The 22,282-nt window shown below is 48.6% G+C and overlaps 1 long non-coding RNA gene across 1 annotated transcript; it reads right to left on the reverse strand.

The window, feature by feature from the left end:
- Nucleotides 1-12,151: 12,151 nt before the first annotated feature.
- Nucleotides 12,152-14,761, reverse strand: LOC119336489. The gene is made up of 3 exons (XR_005162559.1): nucleotides 14,251-14,761; nucleotides 12,532-12,596; nucleotides 12,152-12,447 (listed from the first exon to the last, which is right to left on the reverse strand). It is a non-coding gene; the product is annotated as an uncharacterized LOC119336489 (long non-coding RNA).
- Nucleotides 14,762-22,282: the final 7,521 nt, after the last annotated feature.

Genomic DNA, 22,282 nt, shown 5'->3' on the forward strand with positions numbered 1-22,282 from the left:
GTGGCTAGGCTTGAAGCTATTCGCATACTGCTAGCCTACGCTAATCATCACAACATCTTGCTATATCAAATGGATGTGAAGAGTGCATTTCTCAATGGCAAGATTGAAGAAGAAGTATATGTAGCTCAACCACCTGGCTTTGAATATCCAAAACATCCTGATATGGTGTACAAGCTAAACAAAGCACTGTATGGCCTCAAACAAGCTCCTCGCGCATGGTATGATACGATCAAAGACTTCCTGAAGAGCAAAGGCTTCAAACCTGGATCCCTCGATCCCACACTCTTCACGAAGACATATGATGGTGAACTGTTTGTGTGCCAAATATATGTGGATGACACAATCTTCGGCTGCACCAACCAGAAGTATAGTGATGAGTTTGGGTACATGATGCAAGAGCAATATCAGATGTCCATGATGGGTGAGCTGAAGTTCTTGCTTGGTCTTCAAATTCGTCAGCAAAGGAATGACATCTTCATATCTCAAGAAAAATACCTCAAAGACTGTCTGAAGAAGTTTGGAATGGAAGACTGCAAAGGTTACACGACGCCAATGCTAGCCAAACACCATCTTGGTCTCGACGACAATGGTAAAGAGTTCGATCAAAAGGTATACCGCTCCATGATTGGTTCTTTACTTTATCTATGTGCATCTAGGCCAGATATTATGCTTAGTGTTTGCATGTGTGCTCGATTCCAAGCGGCACCAAAGGAATCGCATCACTTAGCTGTGAAGCGAATTCTTCGATATTTGGCTTACACCCCAACACTCGGATTATGGTATCCCAAGGGCTCAAAATTTGATTTGGTTGGATTCTCGGATGCTGATTATGCTGGTGACAAGGTGGATCGCAAGTCTACATCAGGCACATGTCATTTTTTGGGTCGATCACTTGTCTGTTGGTCTTCAAAGAAGCAGAACTGTGTATCACTCTCAACTGCTGAATCTGAATACATTGCTGCTGGATCTTGTTGTGCTCAGCTTCTATGGATGAAGCAAACTCTCAAGGACTATGGCATCAATATGAAACAAGTACCTCTCTTCCGCGACAACGAAAGTGTCATCAAGATAGCCAACAATCCAGTCCAGCACTCGAAGACAAAGCACATTGAAATTCGTCATCACTTTCTCAGAGATCATGTCATGAAGAAAGATATTGACATCATTCATGTCAACACTGAAGAGCAACTAGCAGATATCTTCACAAAGCCCTTGGATGAGAAATGGTTTTGCAAGTTACGGTGTGAGCTAAATATCTTGGAATCCTCTAATGTCCTTTGATCAGGCACACATCCTAACACTTATGCATGTTGATGACTTAGACGTGTAACACACAAAGTAATGTATATCTTCAATCAATGAAGACTTACACTCTGAGTGTGAATACATTAACATGGAATTTGACTTCGGAGCGCCACGATAATTGTGCACCGTGTATGGGTCTAATACTTCCTATACGGTGGGTAACGCCACCACCAAATTTCTCAGTTTGAAGTGTTTCACTCATGGCGTTATTTTTGCAATGACTTCGCATTTGGTTTGTCTTCAGTTTCAATTTATCTTCATGATTTTCTTCACTATGATGATTTGATTGCTTTCTGATATATATATATATATACACAAGTGTTCTGTCCTCTACAACATTCACTTATAGCTATGTCTTCAAGTTGAATCTTTTGAACTAAGTGAATGTGATCGGACCCTAACCTCTCTATGCTTTCAATCTCAAACTCTATCTGTCCAAATCATATGCATTCTATTGAAACTGTCGAATGTCTTCTCTATGTCCTAGTCAGCAGAAGGCATAGAGACAAACATTAAGTCTGTTTTAAATAACTCATATTTATTGTTGAAATCCGGAGAAGCCGGAACAACCATCCGACATGCCTGGCGGGCGTGGGAACGTGGGACAACTTTGAGTATGTTGCATGCTTGCCACGTGCCCCTCAGATGTGAACCGCCAAGGGCACCAGCGTAATTGCGCTGTGCCGCACACCTACTTATAAATACTTGTCCCCTGCGGTAAAGAAATCCTTCTTCCACCTCTCCACCTCGTCAAAACCCTAGCGCCACCGCTAGCTCTCGACGACGCCGGCGACGAAGCGCTTAGCTGCCGCGACTTCTCCGACGCCGTCCTCACGCCGGCCGCGGACATCGTCCTCTCCGCCGTCGCCGTAGGTGTCCTCCGTCGCCAAGTTAGGGCACGATGGACTAAACTGTTCGGTCTCCTATTCATCCCATCTAGCATTTCTTCGTGCGGTAATTATAACTCTATTTTTACCACCTTTTTGATCTTCAAGATTCATCCTATTTACCGAAAGTGGTTTGTGCCTACACAATGTTAGATCTATTCTGTCTGCATCTCATACTGCCTAGTCTATTCACTTAGATTTCATATCTAGTTTGATTCCTCACTTGTACTTATTCACGGATTCGTACAAATCTGGAACCAACTCACCCCATATAAGTGAATGTCTTCGCATCATGAGGTCAATGTCTTCAAACTGATTTATCTTCAAAATCTTCTGAGAATGCATATGACCTCTTCCCCTTCCCTCGCATCTCTAATGCTGTCACAGGTACATGTCCGTGGGAGAATCCCTTGGTTCTCATAGTCTGCATTCGTTTGCAGAATACTTACAGCATCACATTAACTCTCCTGAAGCCAGTTCCTGCTTGACCAGCAAGTGTAAGTCTCTGAAGCCTTTGAACGTATTGAAGCCATTCAGTTTGAAGTTCATGGCTGCAGAGAAATCAGTAAGGAAGGATGGCAGACAGCGCCGAGAGGGAACATCCAAAGATCTGCCTGATGACCTAGCAGAGCTCTACAAGACAGATCCCGAAGAGAATTATCATCAGCACAAGACATGAATCCAATGGATTCGACGCTATTGGGCTGAAGAATGGTTCAAGTACAAGTTCGTGACCAAGGAATATGCAGAGAAGAATGCTATCAAGAGTCCTTGGGGCGATATTCTCTATCGAGGCCTTCAACCCAAGAACAGAGCTGAAGCTATTGCACAAGGTTCCTATCCTTGTATGATCCGTGGACCTCAGCCTGAGAACGCCGATCCTGCAACTTTCAGCACGCCAAGGCTTCGGCCAAGGAAAACAAGAAGTCATTGGGATTAGACTTCAACCCTGGTCCCTCTGCTCCCCGTGCCGACGGCTCACCTGATGCAGAACCTAATGTCATCGGCCCCTTCTCCAACCTCAATGGCCTCATCACCTACATCTTGGTCCAAGGTGCCAGGGTAGATCATTCTGATAATGATGCTGATACTGATGAAGCCCCAACTCCTCCTACAAAGCCGCAGAAGCAAAAGAAGCCAAAGGCTTCTAGACCAGCTGCTCCAAAAGCTTCACGTGCGAAGCCTCTGGCCACTGCTCCTCCTGAAGACAGTGTGCAGTCTGAAGATCAATCCCGAATCTCCAAGAAGACGAAGAAGAAAAAGCAAATTGTCAGGCATACTGATCAAACCTTGACTCCTGCTGCAATCTGCGTGAAGAACCCATTGATCTGTCCAGCGATGAAGATCTTGCAGATGATGCCCTTGAGCAACTGATCAAGAGCAAGGAAGAAGCAGAGCTCTTCAACAACCTACCTCTCTTCGATGTGGCAATCATCCATAACTTCATTGATGAGTGGTTTGACACACCAAATCTCAGCTTTGAAGATCTGCAGCTTCCCATTGGCCTCAGCGTCTCCTTCAATGACGCCATTGCTTCTGAACTAGCTCTCGCTTAGCGCATCATTGAGCTGAAGAACAAAATTGATTATGAGAAGGCTCAGTTCAAGAAGCATGTGGCGAAGCTCAGCGTACAAGATGTCAGAAACTTTAAGGTCATGCTACATGAGCTTAAAGAAGCCTTTCTCAAGAAGCGCCAAGAAGCCCAAGGCTCTCGCGAGCGCATGAAGAGTTTGGCTGACAAATGTGTGCTTGCCTACAATGAGGCCGAGAAGCGCAAGTCTCTTGGTCGTCCTGGCATTGACCCCAGGATGGCTGCAAAGAAGAAGCTCTCTACTGCCCAACCTGCGCCTTCAAGTCAAGAAGCACCTCGCATTATCTTCCCAAGCAGCATGACTGGCTCGAAGCCAAAGGTCCTGTCAACCGCTTCAGAACAGAAGAAGACGAGGGCTGCCGAGGCTGAAGCTAGAAAGAGGAGGAATACTGAAGCCTCTGATGCCGCTCCCTCCAAGAAGAAGCGCAAAACCAAGAAGAATAGGGCTGCTCCCACAGAGCCCTTGGTTGTTGAACCTATCTCAGTGGTTCGCCCTGCGTCTGAACATCAAGAAAGACGGATGATAGTTCATGAGCCTGCTCCCACAGAGGCTCATGAAGCTGAAGATATACCAGCAGCTGAACCCATCGCTGCTGAAGACATTGGTCAAGATGACAATGTTGAAGATGATGAAGTTCTTCCTCAGATCGAACACAACGTGGTATCATCGCCTGTTCTCACGAACAGCGAACTCATCAACATTGGTCGTCCTCTGACGCCAATTGCTCAGGATGCATCGTGGGCTGATCACCCACAGCAACAAGACTCCCCAAGTACTCCCCAACAACAACAACAAGCTACACCAACCGTGCAAGAAGAAGAAGAAGACTATGAGGCCCAGCCAACTCCATCTCCAAAGGCGTTGCCAGCATTTCGCAGGCTTCGCAAAGGACAAAAGCCTGAAGTCCCTCTCTCGAGCGTTCCAGAAGGAGAAGTGCATCATCAACCTGTTGCACGTCAAGTGTTTCCTGAAGCCACTCCAACTGTGAATGTCTCCATGTCTGAAGCCCAAGCTGCTGAAGACATTCCGGCTGCATCAGCCGATGAAAGACAAGAAGACGTACGTATCCCTACTCCCCCAGTTATTGAAGAAGCTGTTCCTGATGTGAACGCACCAGTGCCCGACCCTCCAGCTCGTCAAGTGGAGGTTGAAAATCCTGAAGCTGCCACCACCAATGCAAGTGAAGCCAATGACGTAGTCATGGCCGAAGCTAATGTGGAGCTTGAACCAACCAGTGTGCCTGAAGACAATGAGGCAACTGCTCCCGAAGCACCTGTTGTGCAGCCTGAAGCCTCAGCTGCTGCAACTGCTCCTGTTCCGCCACCAAGGACCTATACAATTGAGCAAGCATACAATCATGGTCAGCTAACCACTGTCCGATGGCCCATTCTGGTACCTCCACCTACTGCCTCTGGACCTCAATTTGATTATCATGTTGAGCATAGGCCTCAGGTCCAGAAACCAAAGCCAAGACTGCCAAGGTTCCCAGGCACTGCTAATTCTACAGGGTCCTTCAATGCAAATGGCTTCAAAAGCCACAATACCTTCTTTGACAGCGCCAAGAACCCCTACTCAAAGCCAAGGATATCATCTGATCGGTTCTTGAGTTATCAGCAGCGAAGCTATTACTCCTGCGTTCTGTATGATCAAGGGCGCATTTTCCCTCATATGCGCCTCAACACTGAAGCCATTGCTGGACTGCCGTGCTTAGAAGAAGCACTTGACTGTTTTCGTGATGCCGGTCTGCTCAGCTTTGTGACAGACAAAGAACACTGGAATGAAGAACTTTTGCTTCAATTCTATGCTATCCTCCACATTCGCGGCTACAACAGAGACATCAAGACATGGGTTCTCGAGTGGATGACTGGAAATGTTCATCATGAAGCCAAAGCTCTTGACATCATTGAGCTTACTGGCCTACCCACTCCCGGAGAGCTCTATGAACCTGACTGTCAACTACATCGAAATGCACTGGAGAGCATCTTCCATAAGCCTGAACCCAATATGAGCCAGATGTTGAGCATGATGAAGCCTTTGCCATCTGACGCTGAATATCCAACGGAGTTCTTTGTTGATGACCTTGAGTACCTGCCTCGCACCATATATCATATCATCAGACGAACTCTATGGCCTATCCAAGGACATTCATCAGCTGCAAAGCTTGAAGGAGCCATGAAGACATTGGTCTTCTACATCATCAATGGCATCAGCTTCAATTCCCAAGAATTCTTCATCAGGCAACTTGCTGCGTCTGGATCTGACCTTTTTGGTCTGAAGTTCTGTGCTCCATGGGTCATGCGCCTCATCAAGCGACACTCATCTGTCAATTATCAGCCCTCTGCTCGCAATCATCTGATCTTTTTGCTAGAGGTTGATATGTCAGTTGAAGCCATATACTCTGACCCTGCCAAGAAGCCTCTTTGTCTTCAGAATGTCGAGCACCAAAGCTTCACTCAACCCATCGAAGGCGTATAAGCAGCAACACGTATCTATCCAATGGCTGGAAATACTCGTCTGCCTCATCGTGCGCAAACTGAAGCCACTAAAAGCACCATTGCCCAAAGGCCTATGAAGCGCTCTCGTGTTCTAAATGACAGAGAACTTCTTGTGGCACTTCATCAGAAACAAGATAAGCATCACTATTGGCTCAAGAGACAGATGCAAAGCCTCTTGGTGGACGTCAATCGCATTCGAAATCTTGCCACCAAGAATGCATTTGTTGCTCATGAGACTTGTCGGCGATCATGGAAGAGTTTGACTCTGCTTAGTGCTGAAGCAGATCTTCAAGACGATGGCTACACTGAAAGATTCAAGTTTGACTCCACTCCTCCACGGACTGTTGTCCTACGTCGAACTCCATCCCGTGAAGACTCTGACTATTCTTCCTCCGCGGCAACTGTGAATGCCATAGTGATCGATGATGAAGATGATGCTACTTCACCGCCTCCTACTTCTGCATGCATCAACACTACACCGAGTACGTCTGCACCGCCAAGCAAGAACGACAACCCTGCTGCTTCACCTACTCACGAGAACGAGTAGATGCTCTATGTCTTCAAACCTTTTTGGTCATCACTGACAAAAGGGGGAGAAGCATATGAGTTGATAGTCTTCAAGCGGGTTCATATGGGCGGTTGCATTATATTTTTCCTCGTGCTTACAACTCTTGCTTTTGAAACATTTGGTTCTTTGAGTTGTAACACCTAAACTCGATGGTCGTCTGCTACTTATTTGCTTTACTGTGATGCGATGATAAATTCCGCATGTGCGATGATAACTTCCGCACTTAGATCATTCTGCAGACGTCCATTTTTCATTATGCATGTCATTCTACTTGCTATATCATTTCATGCATGATGAATTATCTTCATAAGCTGAAGAGGATCTCCACAAGCACAACCTGCCATGTGCATTTGCATTCCAAAAGAAAATTACTTATATGCACATCTTCAGGGGGAGCCCTTGCTACTTATGAAGACAATACCCTATCCTTTACAATTTCACATACTTTATCCCCGTTGAAAACTTCAACCAGTTTGTCATCAATCACCAAAAAGGGGGAGATTGTAAGTGCATCTAGTGCCACCCCTAGTTGGTTTTGGAGTATTGACGACAAAGTTGGTTGAGGGACTAATGCGTTTGTGAGAATTGCATGATAACGCAGGTAGTGTCCCTCATTGATTCGGTTTACCTACCGGAGATGACCCCTAAAAATGTATGAAGACATTGAAGACAATGGTGGTATGAGAAGATATTCATATTGAAGACTATGACATGAGAAGACATTGCGTGAAGACTATGGAGCGCGAAGACTGTGTGGTTTCGTTGTTTCCTTTTCTTCTTTGTTGAGTCATAGGAACCACCGTACTGTTAAGTGGGGTCACAGTGAACTAAGTCAGAATGACTGAAGTGATGCTCAACCCAAATCTATGTCTTCGAGCGAAGACAATGAGAGCAAATCTTATCCAGAGCTGGATGAGTCAGCTTTGCTTGTAGCCCAAGTAAAGTTGCCGTGTGTGTTTGAAATCTGACCGTTGGAACACGTGTCAGTTCCTTAGTGACCCAGGGTCATTTCAGACATATCAGGTCGGGTTGCCTAGTGGCTATAAATAGCCCACCCCCTATACCATAAATTGGTGGCTGCTCAGAGTTAGTGCACGGCTTTTGTCGTTTGAGAGCAACCCACCTCGAAGCCTTTAAGAGAGAGAAATCCTTGTGAGGACCAAGCCCAAACACCCAGAGCCAAAGAGTGTTAGGCATCACTGAAGTCTTTCTGTCTGTGTGACCTGAAGACTTATTACACTTGAGGACTGTGTATCCTCCAGCCGGTTAGGCATCGCGTTCTGAGCATCCAAGAGTCATTGTGGATTGCTGGTGAACGAAGTCTGTGAAGGTTTGGAAGTCTACCTTGAAGACTTACCAGAGTGATTGGGCGAGGACTGTGTGTCCTTAGCTCAAGGGGAATAAGGTGAAGACGCGGCCTTCTGAGTTGAATCTCAGCCTCCCTAACCAGACGTACAGTTGTCACAGCAACTGGAACTAGTCCAACAAATCCTGTGTCTTCAACAAGTGACTGGTTCTATCCTCTTCCTTCCTTTACTTAAGTTTGTCTTCGTGAAGTCATTGTCTATCTGTGTATCTGTTTGACTTCATTGCTTGACTACTACTGTTGATTGGCTTCATACTATCTTCCATCCTGATCCTTACTACTTAGCTGCTATTAGTCATGTACTTTCACATCATTGCATACTTGACTATGGTTTGCTTATTGTAGTTTATCTTCCGCTGCATATCAATTAGGTCATTTCTACTATTTGTCTTTGAAACTATCATGTTTTGAAGACTTTCATAAAAATTGCCTATTCACCCCCCCTCTAGTCTATACTAGCACTTTCAAGACTACAGCTACACTGTTTGATAATAACTGTATCGTGGTAGTCTATGCTACAGGGCTCATCTTGAAGGAACTAAGTGCGAATACACAATGACTTATCGCGGCTTGGCTGTCTTCTTGTGCAAGCATGGTCTTAACTTTCTTGTGTCATTAGTTTGTTGAAGCTATTGTTTGGATTTGCTCGAACTTGTTTTTTAGTGTGAAACCCCATGACTGTGCCTTTAGTGGTTGGATCCGGTGACAGTGGTGCTTGAACATCATTCCTTGCCGAAGGCGTTGCTACTGCAGAATCATTCTTATTGTTCTAATGATGTCATAAGATGGTTGATGCGGATATGATTGTTGTTGTAGATTGTTGATCATTGCTAAATGTTTTTTCTTTCATTTTACTTCACCAATGCATAGCTTCGGTTTTGTTTGACGTTGCTTTTTTTAGAAAAGGAGGTTTAACCCCCAACCTCTGCATCAGTCGATGCATACAACCATCCTTATTAATTATTCCATAAAGGTGTGACAAGAACATACATCGAGTCATTTGAAGCCATCACTCACACCTACAAACTTGATAATATGGAGTGTTCTCACTCCCCATATCTAAGAATGATAACGTCGCCGATCCATCCGTATAACGTATCGGAACCAACAACCGGTGCAGCATACCTAAAGCGTACGCCACATGCACACGTTTTAGAAGGCGTCATCATCATCGAACTGTTGTCCCATCTTTAGGAGAGAGATCCGCATCAACCTTGCCCCGGTTCTAAGCCGTAAAGTATGGCGCACTGAACTATCATGTAGTCTCACTTCTAGTCTGCCAGACGTTCATAGCGTCGAGATTTGCGGAGCGGGTGGCACACCTAGCGGTGCTTTGAGGACATAAGCCTTCTGTGAAGCAATGAGGATAATTCTCAAATTACGGACCCAGTCTGCATAGTTGCTTCCATCATCTTTGAACTTAGCTTTCTCTAGGAACGCATTAAAATTCAGGCGAGCTACAACGCGAGCCATTGATCTACAACATAATTTTGCAAAGATAATTTAGACTATGTTCATGATAATTGATTCAGTTAATCAAATTACTAGTGAACTCCCACTTAAATCAACATCCCTCAAGTTGTCTAAGTGTTTACATGATCCAAATCAACCAACCCATGTCTGATCATCACGTGAGATAGGGTGGTCATCAATGGTGAACATCTCCATATTGATCATATCTACTATATGGCTCATGTTCGACCTTTTGGTCCTCCATATTCTGAGGCCATGTCTATACATGCCAGACTCGTCAAGTTTAACCTAAGTATTCCATGTGTGTAAAACTGGTTTGCACCCGTTGTATGCAAATGTAGAGTCTATCACATTCGATCATCGCGTGCTTCGAAACGACGAACTTTAGCAATGATGCATACTTAGGGAGAACACTTTTATCTTGAAATTTAGTGAAGGGCTCATCTTATAATGCTACTGTCGTTCTAAGCAAAATAAGATGCATAAAAAGATAAACATCACATGCAATCAACATATATACATATATGTGACATGATATGGCCATCATCATCTCATGCTTTTCTTCTTCATCTCCAAAGCACCAGCACGATCTCCATCATCACCGGCATGACACCATGATCTCCATCTTCATGTCGTCATGTGGTTGTCTCGCCAACTATTGCTAACATATAGCGATAAAGTAAAGCAATTACATGATGTTATTAGTTGACATGTAGGTCATCAAACAAATTAAAGACAATCCTATGGCTCCTGCCGGTTGTCGTACTCATCAACATGCAAGTCGTGAACCTATTACAAAACATGATCATCTTGTACATGAACATATATCACATCACGTTTTGGCCTACCACATCACAACATACCCTGTAAAAACAAGTTAGACGTCCTCTACTTTGTTGTTGCAAATTTTACGTGGTTGCTATGGACAACTAGCAAGAATCTTTCTTACTACACGAAGCCACAATAGTGATAATCAAGTTTCCTTCTAACCTTCTACAAGGACCGCCTTTGTCACATCAGATTCAACTAAAGTAGGAGAGACAGACACCCGCCAGCCACCTTATGCAATACAAGTTGCATGTTAGTCGGTGGAACCGGTCTCATGTGCGAGGACATGTAAGGTTGGTCCGAGCCGCTTCATCCCACAATATCGCCGAATCCAAATAAGGCAACGGAGGTAAGCAATATGAAAATCAACGCCCACAACTTCTTTGTGTTCTACTCATGCATATACATCTATGCATAGACCTGGCTCATGATGCCACTGATTGGGAACGTTGCATGAAAATCAAAAAATTTCCTATGAATCACCCAAGATCTATCTATGAGAAACATAGCAACGAGAGAGGAGAATGTGTCCACATACCCTCGTAGACCATTAAGAGGAAGCTTATATTACGCGGTTGATGTAGTCGTACTCTGCACGATCCAATCCGATGAAGTACCGAACGGACGACACCTTCACGTTCAGCACACGTGCGACTCGTTGATGTATTCTCCTTCTTGATCCAGCAAGCAAGGGTGGAGGACTAGATGGGATCTCAACCAGCACAACAGTGTGGTGCAGATGGTGGTGGTGTAGTGCCGGCAGGGCTTCGCCAAACACCGTCGGAACCAATCTGAGGTGCAAAACGGAGTTATGGGAGAGGTAGGGCTGCCGCTGGGGCGTGGGAATTGGTGTGTCCAGCCCCTCCCTCTCCCCCACTATATATAGGAAGCAAGGGGGAGGGATGGATCGCAGCCCTAGCCCCTCCTCCAAGGAGGGGAGGCGACCAAGGGTGTGCCTTCCCCCCTTAGGACTCTTTCTCCTCCACCTCTCCTTGGCGCATGGGCCTTTTGGGGCTGGTGCCCTTGGCCCAAGAAGGCTAGGGCGCCCCCTCTACAGCCCATGTGGGCCTCAGGGGTAGGTGGACCCCCCGGTGGACCCCGGACCCCTTTCGGCACTCCCGGTACAATACCGATAATGCCCGAAACTTTTCCGGTGACCAAAACAGGACTTCCTATATATAAATCTTTACATTCAGACCATTTCGGAGCTCCTCGTGACATCCGATATCTCATCTCGGACTCCGAACAACATTCTGTCACCAACGTACATATCCCAATTCAAGATGACAACGGGGACATGGATCACCGGGGGGCACGCCACCGTCCTAGCCCCGATCCCGCTAATACTCGTCCCCGCTAGCCCCTTCCACCTTCGCAGGGGAGGGGGACAGTCCCCATCCCCGCTAACAGTGGGTACTCGATCCCCATGGGGATCTCCATGGAGACCAACAACAGCAAAACCGTAGTAAAACAAGAGCACAAGAAACAATAATTTTTGCCAGATTCAATCATACATTACATCAGCAAAACATCAGTACATTGGCAGAACAAACTACAATAATTTTGACAGCAATCCTCTATTACAGAAGCAAAACAACAGTAAATTAGCATCACAAACACAATAATTTTGACATAGATTTAATCATCCCAAATCTGACCATAATAAGTTTGACCACAATAAGCTTGACAGATTCAATCATCTCAACTCAAGTCTGACCACATATTGAAAGTACGATTGGCTGGCACAAACAACAATACTTAGTACGACTACAAGCCCAAAGTTCTAATTCCTAACACAAGCATGGTGGGCACAATAAATGAAATGAAGAAGAGACCATCACAATAGCTTCTTGGTCCTTCATTTTCTTCATTCTTGACTCCATGGAGGCAAGTAGCAAGGCTAATAGTTATTGCAAGTGGAGAGTTCCTCACCCTGATCATGGAAATAGTACAAGATAACTTACAAAGTTGCAAATGAAATCAAGACATAAGATGAGAGTTGAGAATGTCAAGTTACCACTGGTTCGTCCTCCTCATCAAGACAAGTTTGAAACTCAGTAGACAGTGATGAATTGTTCTCACCTAAAATTGCAAACAATGTAAAATTAGATGGCAGTAGTGTAACTGATTTAGGTATATATTCTAGTAAGTTATCTAAGCAAAATAAGTAATGTAACAACAACACAACAACAGTAAAATAGGAGCAAAAGATCAACATTTGACATATATTTTAGATAACCCACTCATGACTGACCAAATAACAGATCCATACACATTCAACAGCAAGATTCAATTACATGAGAAAATAACTACAAGAACTCTTGGAAATAGGCTTTCGCCCCGCTATATAGATATAGCAACCACCGGATACATCTGAGAATCCACTGCTGGGGCAGACAACACAAGCACGCCCAAAAGGAATAAAAAGGAAGGAAAAAGAAACTAATGACAACAGAGTCGGATCGACGAAAACGATGATGGTCCGCAGTCGCAGCGCCCTCCGGAGATTTCCACCGCACTCCCAGCACTTTGAACCACCGCATACCAAGCAATGCCCTCAGGAAGGGACGCGACGATGATGATGCTGCTGTCCGGACTAGTCCTAGGGTTTCCCTCGGCACGGGGAGGGGCATGGGTGAGGGGGATACTCGACACCCTTCAGGAAGGAACGATGGTGCCCACAGGCATCGCCACGTTGATGCCGACCAAGCCGACAGGGATTTCTCCCATCCACCACACACCCACCACCCCGACCGATTCATCGCGCTCCACCACACTTGCCGCCCACCAACATGCGCAACCACGATCTTGGAGCCATCACCGCCGTCTCACCATGGATTCCAAAGTGAGACCGACGGATCCGAGAGGGAGCAGCCGGGAACGAGGAGTAGCAGTGTCAGCGGCCACGCGGGAAGGGACAACCTCCACCGCCATCAGCGGACACGCAACAAGAGGAGCAAACCAGGCACATACGCTCGGCCAAGCTCGAATGGCTCGTGAAGCTCCCGTCGCTGCGTTGCAGTGGGCGTGCTACCGTCTCCGCAACCCCTGCACAAGCCACACCTCTGTCCGCCGGAGCCATCGCAGGCGTCCCTGAGCCAGACCCGCCCAAACCCAGATGGGGCCCCAAAGGGCCTCTAGGCCAGGAGGGCGCCGGCGGCGGCCGTGCAAGCCCGCCGTCAAGTGACTACCCCATCGCATCCTCATCACCCGGATCTGTGCCGCCCGAGGGACCGTGCCGCCACCTGAACCGCTATCGCCCGAGGAGAGCCGCCGCACGCCTGCGACGGAAAGACACAACCGCAGCCACCAGAGCCTGAAGCCAGACCCCAGCCGCCATCCATGCCGCTCGTGACCCGCATCGCCTGGATCCAGATTCGTCGCCCGACCGGCGCCAAACCATGCCCACGCACGCCCCTCCATGGCAGCCACTGCGCCACCCCGAGGCCCCACCGGGACGATGACCCACCACCGGCAGGAGCACCCGCAGCGGCGCTACTAGCCCCCCCATAGCCTAGCACCACCTGCGGCGACCGTCCCGCGCTGGCCGGAGATCCGCGAGGAGGGAAGGGGTCGACCCCACCACCGCCCACGCCCATAACTACAAGAACTAACAACTACAAGATCCTACACATTCAACAGATGCATACACATTCAACAACACAAAATGAAACAAACAAATACGAGAACTTAATTAGTCTTGGGTCGATGCAGATGCCGTTAGTCAGCTGCTTACCCTGATGGTCTCGGCCTCTCGGGTCGATGCAGAAGCCGCGGGTCACCTGCTTGTGCTGCCGGTCACCTGAGGTGAGGAAGAGGAGTGATGCCGGTCAACTGAGGTGAGGAAAAGGAGGCGAGTCGCCGGTCTTTGTTGTCGCCACAATCACCGCCGCGGTTATCTTCTTGCCCGACCATCGCTCGCCATCGCCACCATCCTCGACTTGCAGCCGCCTTGCCCGGCCTTGACGTGAAGGAGGAGTTGAGGAGGCGAGGCCGTGAGGAGGCGAGGAGCAGGAGACGGCGATGAGACCAGATGTGAAGGGGCGGCCAGATGACGTGTCGGCCGGTGCCTTGATGTGAAGGAGGACGAGGCAAGGTCGCGAGGAGGCGAGGAGCAGGAGAGGGCGACGGGACTAGACCGGAAGGGATGACCAGATGAGGCGTCGACCGGTGCCGCCCGCCGTTGGTGGTGGTCAATCTGGGGATGGGAAGAGGAGGCAGCCAGATTGGGGGAATGGGGAGAGGAGGCGCCGAGGCGGCTGCGAGTTGGGAGGAACAGAGTGGAGAGGTGAGTGGCAAAACAGGTTTAGGGTTTCTTGTGTATATATTCGATGGAATGTTTTACTGACAGGTGGGGTCCCGGGTATCCATGGAGGTTCCATGGAGCCAGTTTTCCCCCCATCCCCGTCCCGCTAGATTCCCGAGTGCCCGCCCCGTTATTCCCATGGGGGGATTTTGACCCCCGTCGCCGCTTCTTAGCGGGTAAATCCCCACGGGGAAAGTTGCCATTTTGAATCCCAATACTACTCTAACGTCACCGAACGTTAAGCGTGCGGACCCTACGGGTTCGACAATCATGTAGACATGACCGAGACACCTCTCCGGTTAATAACCAATAGCGGGACCTGGATGCCCATATTGGTTCCCACATATTCCATGAATATCTTTTATCGGTTGAACCACGATGTCAATCCCAGTCTCGATCCATGCAACCCAACAAACACATTCGGAAATACCTTTTGAACACCTTTATGATCACCCAATTACGAAGTGACGTTTGATAGCACACAAGGCATTCCTCTAATATCCGCAAGTGACATGATCTCATGGTCTAAGGAACTGATACTTGACATGAAGAAAGCTGTAGCAAATAACTAAATGATCTGATGCTAAGCTTACGGTTGGGTATGTCCATCACATCATTCTCCTACTGATGTGATCCCGTTATCAAATGACAACTCGTGTCTATGCTTAGGAAACCTTAACCATCTTTGATCAACGAGCTAGTCTAGTAGAGGCTTACTAGGGACACGGTGTTGTTTATGTATTCACACATGTATATAAGTTTCCGGTCAATACAGTTATAGTATGAATAATAATCATTATCATGAATGGGAAATATGATAATAACCATTTTATTATTGCCTCCAGGGCATATTTCCAACACCTAACTACAGCGCAGGTGCAACACTCGGCGCTTAACGAGTTTAGGCCCCTCTCGGAGGAGGTAATAGCCCTACCTCTCGTGCCTTGCGGCTTTGTTTTCTTTGAGGGGTGTGATTACAGAGGGTGCTTAACCCCAGCCCAGGAGGAGTAGTGCGGCTTATATAGAGTGCGCCGCAGCCTCCATTACTTCCACGCTGTCGGGGCACTTAATGCTCATAACTACAGTCGTTACAAGTGTAAATAGCCACAACTACAGTAGTTATGGGTAACGGTAGCTATGACTCTACTTTGAGGATGACTTAGGATTCCTCTACCATTGCATCTCCCACGTCGTCCCTTCACCTCTCTTGTCTGAGTGATGGTGGTCTTGCCAACTAAAGAGTGGTCGCCGAGTGCCCTCGAGGTGTCCGAGTGGACCTCCTGATATTCACATCTGAATGCTTACATGGTCCTGAGATCCACCAATGATGGTGTGGGGCACACCTAGGGCCCCGAATGACAGACCCTTGACCCTACCTGTAGTAGGTGACCTCATCATGGTCTGCTGCTCTGCTTGCAGATCAGCATTGCCAACGCCCCCCACATCCTCCTGCTCCGGCTCATCCTCTTCCCCCTCCTCCTCCTTCTCCACCACCGAGGCTCCTCCGGATCCACTGCATCCGGAGGTAGCCCCGTGGCGATCCGGGCTTCATGCCTTGCCTGTATCTGTTCAAGAAGCTCGAGTTGGCCCTCCGGCGTTAGAAATGGCTCGCTCCTCATCCGGCGGCGTGGGGACATGGCTACTAGGCGGACAGGGGAGTGAAAAGTGGTGACGGCGGCGGACAGGCGGAGTAAAATGTGGACGGTAGGGTTTTGATGTCACCCGTTGACTTAAATAGATGGGCTAGGCACTACCCGGCCTGTCGGAGCGGCGCTGTTAGAATTAAGCACGATCCAAGATTGCACAGCATGTGCATGTGTGTCCTAGTCTAGTTAGTATTGCAAACCGAGTAGGCTTAGCACTACTACACCGAGTAGGATTAGCAGTAGGCTATGCTTAGCATATATATATACGCGTCTACCCCAGCGCTCGTAACATCACAACGAAAAGATCAGAAGCAATAAAGAGATATACAAAGGCTCGATACGGGCCTTTAGCCATCGATCAGTTTTTCCAGTTTGCAAATTACGCCGAGAATCATCGACCGCACACACGTAAAGACAACCCCGGTTTCGTTTGTACGTACGCTCCGCGGCGAGACGACCACGTACTACAGAATCCATCAAGTTGCTTGCTTGCTCGCTTGTCTAGCTAGCTTCCACGTACGTGTGCTGCTACTCTGGTGATTTGATCTAGGGATCAAAAACCAACAATTGGTATTTAGAGCCTCGACGATCTACGATCTACGATGACGGACGGCGACGGTGAGTCAGTCAAGTCCGGCAATGGTGGTTCCAAGGCGAACAAGAACGGCGATAAGGTGAAGAAGGGCGGCAAGTCAGCGACCAGTGGTGGCGGAACAGGTGGCGCCAACGTACAGGCGCATCGCAACATCCCCATCCAGTACCCGATGCTCACTGACGCCAACTACGGCGTGTGGGCGGTGAAGATGAAGATCATTCTCCGAACCCTTTGAGTGTGGGAGGCCATCACGGACGACGACGTCGACAAGGAGTGCGACGAAGGTGCCATGGCCGCTATAGCCCAGTCTGTGCCAGATTCCGTGCTGATGACATTGGCAGAGTTCGAGACAGCAAGAGAGGCGTGGAACGCACTCAAAGAGATGAGGATCGGAGAAGATCGCGTCACCAAGGTTCGGGCACAAGTGCTGAAGCGCCAATTTCACAAGTTGCAGATGGAGAAAACTGAATCGATGAACGACTATGCCATGCATAGAGATCCGCGCGCTTGGTGCAAAGCTCGAGGAGACCGAGATTGTGGAGAAGTTTTTCAGTTCGGTGACTGATAAATTCACGTACATCATCGGCATGCTCGAGCAGCTTTACGACATCGACGACATGACCATCACGGAGGCGATCGCACGCTTGCGGACATGGGAAGAGAATGCTCGTGGTTGTCGGAAAGGAAAAGGAGGTGGTGGTGACCAACTCATGTACTCACGCGCAGATTGGGGTCCCCAAGTAGCAAAGGAAGGCGCAACGTTGGCGAAGGCTCAAGCAACGCGAAGCGCGGCGGACAAACCAAAGAAGGCAAAGGAAAAGGCAAGCCACAAGGTCGTGGTAAGGCGGACCGATCTAAAGAGCGGAAGCCACGGAACTTGGATATGTCCGAGGTCAAGTGCTATAACTGCAACGAGATGGGTCACTTTGCAAAGGATTGTCCGGAGCCTAACAAGCAGGAGATCAAGGCAAATTTGGTGAAGCAGGAAGACGAACGTCCAGGTCTTCTGATGGCCGAAGTTTGTGATCTTGTCCAAACGATGGTTGTAAAACCAAACCGGAAGGTGCTACTTCATGAGAAAAAAGTAACACCAAAATTATCCGGAAGCCAGAACGTGTCGTGGTATCTAGACACGGGTGCCAGTAACCACATGACGGGGTGCAAGGAGAAGTTCCTCAAGCTAGAATATGATGTTCAAGGCTCGGTCAAGTTCGGTGATGGTTCAAATGTGGAGATTTGCGGGCATGGCTCTGTCCTCTTTGAGGGTCTCACAGGAGAACATCGCATACTCACCGGAGTGTACTACATCCCATGGCTTCGAAACAACATCATCTCTCTCGGGAAACTTGACGAGAATGGATGCAAGGTGGATATCGAGAATGGAGTGATGACGATCTTCGACAACCTCCAAAACGTGCTAGCCCGTGTGAATCGCACGCGGAACAGGCTCTATATCCTCAACCTTGATCAATCTCAACCGGAGTGTTGGCTCGCCAAGAATGATGATGATTCGTGGTTATGGCATGCTAGATTTGGACACATTAACTTCTACGCCTTGAAGAAGATGACGAAGATGGAGATGGTATCTGGGATGCCGTTTATCGACCATGTTGATCGAGTATGTGACGGGTGCTTGGTTGGAAAACAACACCGCAGGCCGTTCCCTTCTCAGTCTACCTATCGTGCAATCGATGCACTCGAGCTGCTCCATGGTGATCTATGTGGCCCTATCACCCCAGCAACTCACGGAGGAAAGAAGTATTTCTTCCTTGTGGTAGATGACTACTCAAGATACATGTGGGTCGTTCTCCTACGATCTAAATATGAGGCATTTGAACCGTTCAAGAAGCTGAAAGCTGCAACGGAGATGGAACAAGTTGAAGGTTCACGCTCTACGGACAGATCGCGTCGGAGAGATTACGTCGAACGAGTTCAACGACTATTGCGAGAAGATTGGCATAAAGAGGTTCCTCACGGCACCTTATATGCCGCAGCAGAACGGGGTTGTTGAAAGGCGCAATCAAACCGTCATTGACATGTCGAGAAGTTTACTCAAGAGCAAGAACTTGCCGGGGACTTTTTGGGGAGAAGCTGTCTCGACGGCGGTCTATCTTCTCAATCGGGCTCCAATGAAGGCGGTGATCGGCAAGACTCCGTATGAAGCAATTTACGGACATAAGCCGAATGTGTCTCATCTACGGACGTTCGGGTGCGTGGCGCATGTGAAGACGGCGGAGCCGCATCTCTCAAAGCTTGCCGATCGTAGCACCAAGATGGTGTTCATCGGATTCGAGAGGAGTTCCGCCACCAAAGCATACCGCTTCTACGATCCACAAACCAAGCGTCTACGGATTTCACACGACGTCGTGTTTGAAGAAAACCAAGCGTGGAATTGGAGCACAACAGCCGATGATGCTCCAAACGGTAACATATTCACAGTTGAATTTCCAAGTGATGATGATGCAGGGGAGGATGTCCAGGTGGTTGGCAAGACACACAACCAAGGTGACCGCAATGGCAGTGATCACCATGGTGCTGACACCAACAACGACGCGCATGGGTCGCAAGGTGATAGCGACAACGACGCGCATGACACGGGCGAAGATATCGACAACGAGGCACATAGTGATGATGACAATCAAGATGATGGTCATGATCACGACGACTACGCCAACGACGCGGATGCCAACGACCCGACATCTACCACGCCCGAGACTCAATGGTCTTCCTCAAGTGCATTGACGCCGACACAATTTGTGTCCCCCCTTCGCAAGCCACACTAGATTCTTCCGGGCCTCGTCGCTACAAGCCCCTCAAGCAAGTCTACAAGTACACAAAGCCAATTACACTCGAGTACTCCGATTTGTGTTTACTCGGAGTTGAGGAGCCGGCGAACTTCGTAGAGGCGAGCAAAAGTTCAAGTTGGACGCACGCCATGGATGAGGAGATGAAGGCGATCCAGAGCAATGGCACGTGGACTTTGGTAACCCGACCTCCGAACCAAAAGGCCATAGGTTTGAAGTGGGTTTACAAGTTAAAGAAGGACACGAAAGGGTGCCATTGTGAAGTACAAGGCAAGACTCATTGTAAAGGGCTACGTACAACGTCAAGGAGTTGACTATGAGGAGGTGTTTGCACTGGTTGCTCGAATCGAGACGGTGAGAGTGCTCCTAACTTTGGCAGCACAAGAGGACTGGAAGGTTCATCATATGGATGTGAAATTCGCTTTCCTCAATGGCGACCTCAAAGAAGAAGTGTACGTGGAACAACCCCTCGGTTACGAGAAGAAAGGCGAAGAAGGTAAAGTGTACAAGCTCAAGAAGGCACTTTACGGGCTGAAGCAAGCGCCAAGAGCTTGGAACGCAAAGTTAGACCAAAGTTTGGTCTCGCTCTGGTTCAAAAGAAGGCCCCTCGATGAGCCAAAAGACAATCTATTAAGCACTGAAGAACAGGTGAAGATGGAAGACGCAACTAAGGAGGAGAGTTGGCGTCAAGCTATGGATGAGCCGACGACAAGAAAAACGATCTCTGAAATGCTATAAGGAACGACGAAGGCAATGCCGACGATGAGTAGTTGTCGTCTCATTTGGGATCCAGGCCGCACTGAAGACGTCGTGCTTAAGGGGGTGAATGTTAGAATTAAGCACGATCCAAGATTGCACAGCACGTGCATGTGTGTCCTAGTCTAGTTAGTATTGCAAACCGAGTAGGCTTAGCACTACTACACCGAGTAGGATTAGCAGTAGGCTATGCTCAGCATATATATATGGGTCTACCCAGCGCTCGTAACATCACAACGAAAAGATCAGAAGCAATAAAGAGATATACAAAGGCTCGATACGGGCCTTTAGCCATCGATCAGTTTTTCCAGTTTGCAAATTACGTCGAGAATCATCGACCGCACACACGTACAAGACAGCCCCGGTTTCGTTTGTACGTACGCTCCGCGGCGAGACGACCACGTACTACAGAATCCATCAAGCTGCTTGCTTGCTCGCTTGTCTAGCTAGCTTCCACGTACATGTGCTGCTACTCTGGTGATTTGATCTAGGGATCAAAAACCAACAGGCGCCATGCAGCGACATCGGCCCGACGGAGGATACGGGCTTCAGATCACCGGGTTTCCGGGCTTTTCCGTGTATGACCCCACCATCAGTCCGAAGTGATGGGCGTGCCCTGGCGCCCCATATCAGCCCCGTATTTGGGCTGGATATAAGGGTGTTGGTCAGCCCAGTCGTTTGAGACTCATTTGAAACGCCGGGCTGTAGATGCTCTAACCTAGAAACAGAGCACGGCACCCCGCATTGGCGGGCACATCCGCGGCACGAGGTTTATCACCATGAAGCAGCTGCCGCATCTGAAGCGGGCTAGCAGCGCCATAAGAGAGGAGAAGAAATGGGCAGGCACGGCATTCATCGCCCCTGCTTTGGCTCGCTGCATGCTCGACGACGATAAGAAAGTTGGGCGCCTCCCACAGCGACGTCTAACCTTCGGGATGTCGAGCCCCGCGACAGCGACCACGGTAGCTCCGATCGAGGATGAATACGCGCGCCCTTTCGACGAGGCGTGTGAAGCGCAGCGACCTTGCTACGACGCCCACTGTATACTACTGTACTGTACTGTAGCAGTAACCCCGGTACGTACTTACGTGCGTATACAGTTGGTGGTATCTGGATGGTGTAAAGCGACGGGCCCTGTCCTCCCTTCCTCCCTTTTGCTGTCAGTCAGGCTGCCATTACCATGGTGGTGCTATCATTTTGTTTGTATTTCGTCGTAACAGCCTGTCGCGCGTACATTCTCCGGGCTGGGGTCGACGCGACGGCGACGGTGACGGGGTGTACAGTTCGGTAGTTAGATGGCAGCCTTCCCGCCCTTGTGAAACCGTAAACGCCCGCATGCAGTTACGGTGGTACAGTATCTCTGAAGAAACTGGGCACGGCCTGAAGCTGGCGCTCGGTTTTTCTAGCTCGATCTGTGAAGTATACAGAGCTGAAGAACGACGGGTGGCTGCAGGAAGAACACGCGACGCAGCGTGAGATCCAGCGAGGAGACGAGACGAGACGAGACGGATCGTAGAGGGGACTAAAAGCGACGTGTAACCTACCCCAACTTTGGTGCAGCGCGGCGTGCGTTTCGCTCTAACCGCCGGGCTGACAGCGAGAATACGTAGCGTAAGGTAGCACCGGCCAGCACAGCACGCAACAAGCGGCTTAAGGCGGAG

The sequence above is a fragment of the Triticum dicoccoides genome, chromosome 7B (genome assembly GCF_002162155.2).
Source record: "Triticum dicoccoides isolate Atlit2015 ecotype Zavitan chromosome 7B, WEW_v2.0, whole genome shotgun sequence".
NCBI classification, from domain to species: Eukaryota; Viridiplantae; Streptophyta; class Magnoliopsida; order Poales; family Poaceae; genus Triticum; species Triticum dicoccoides.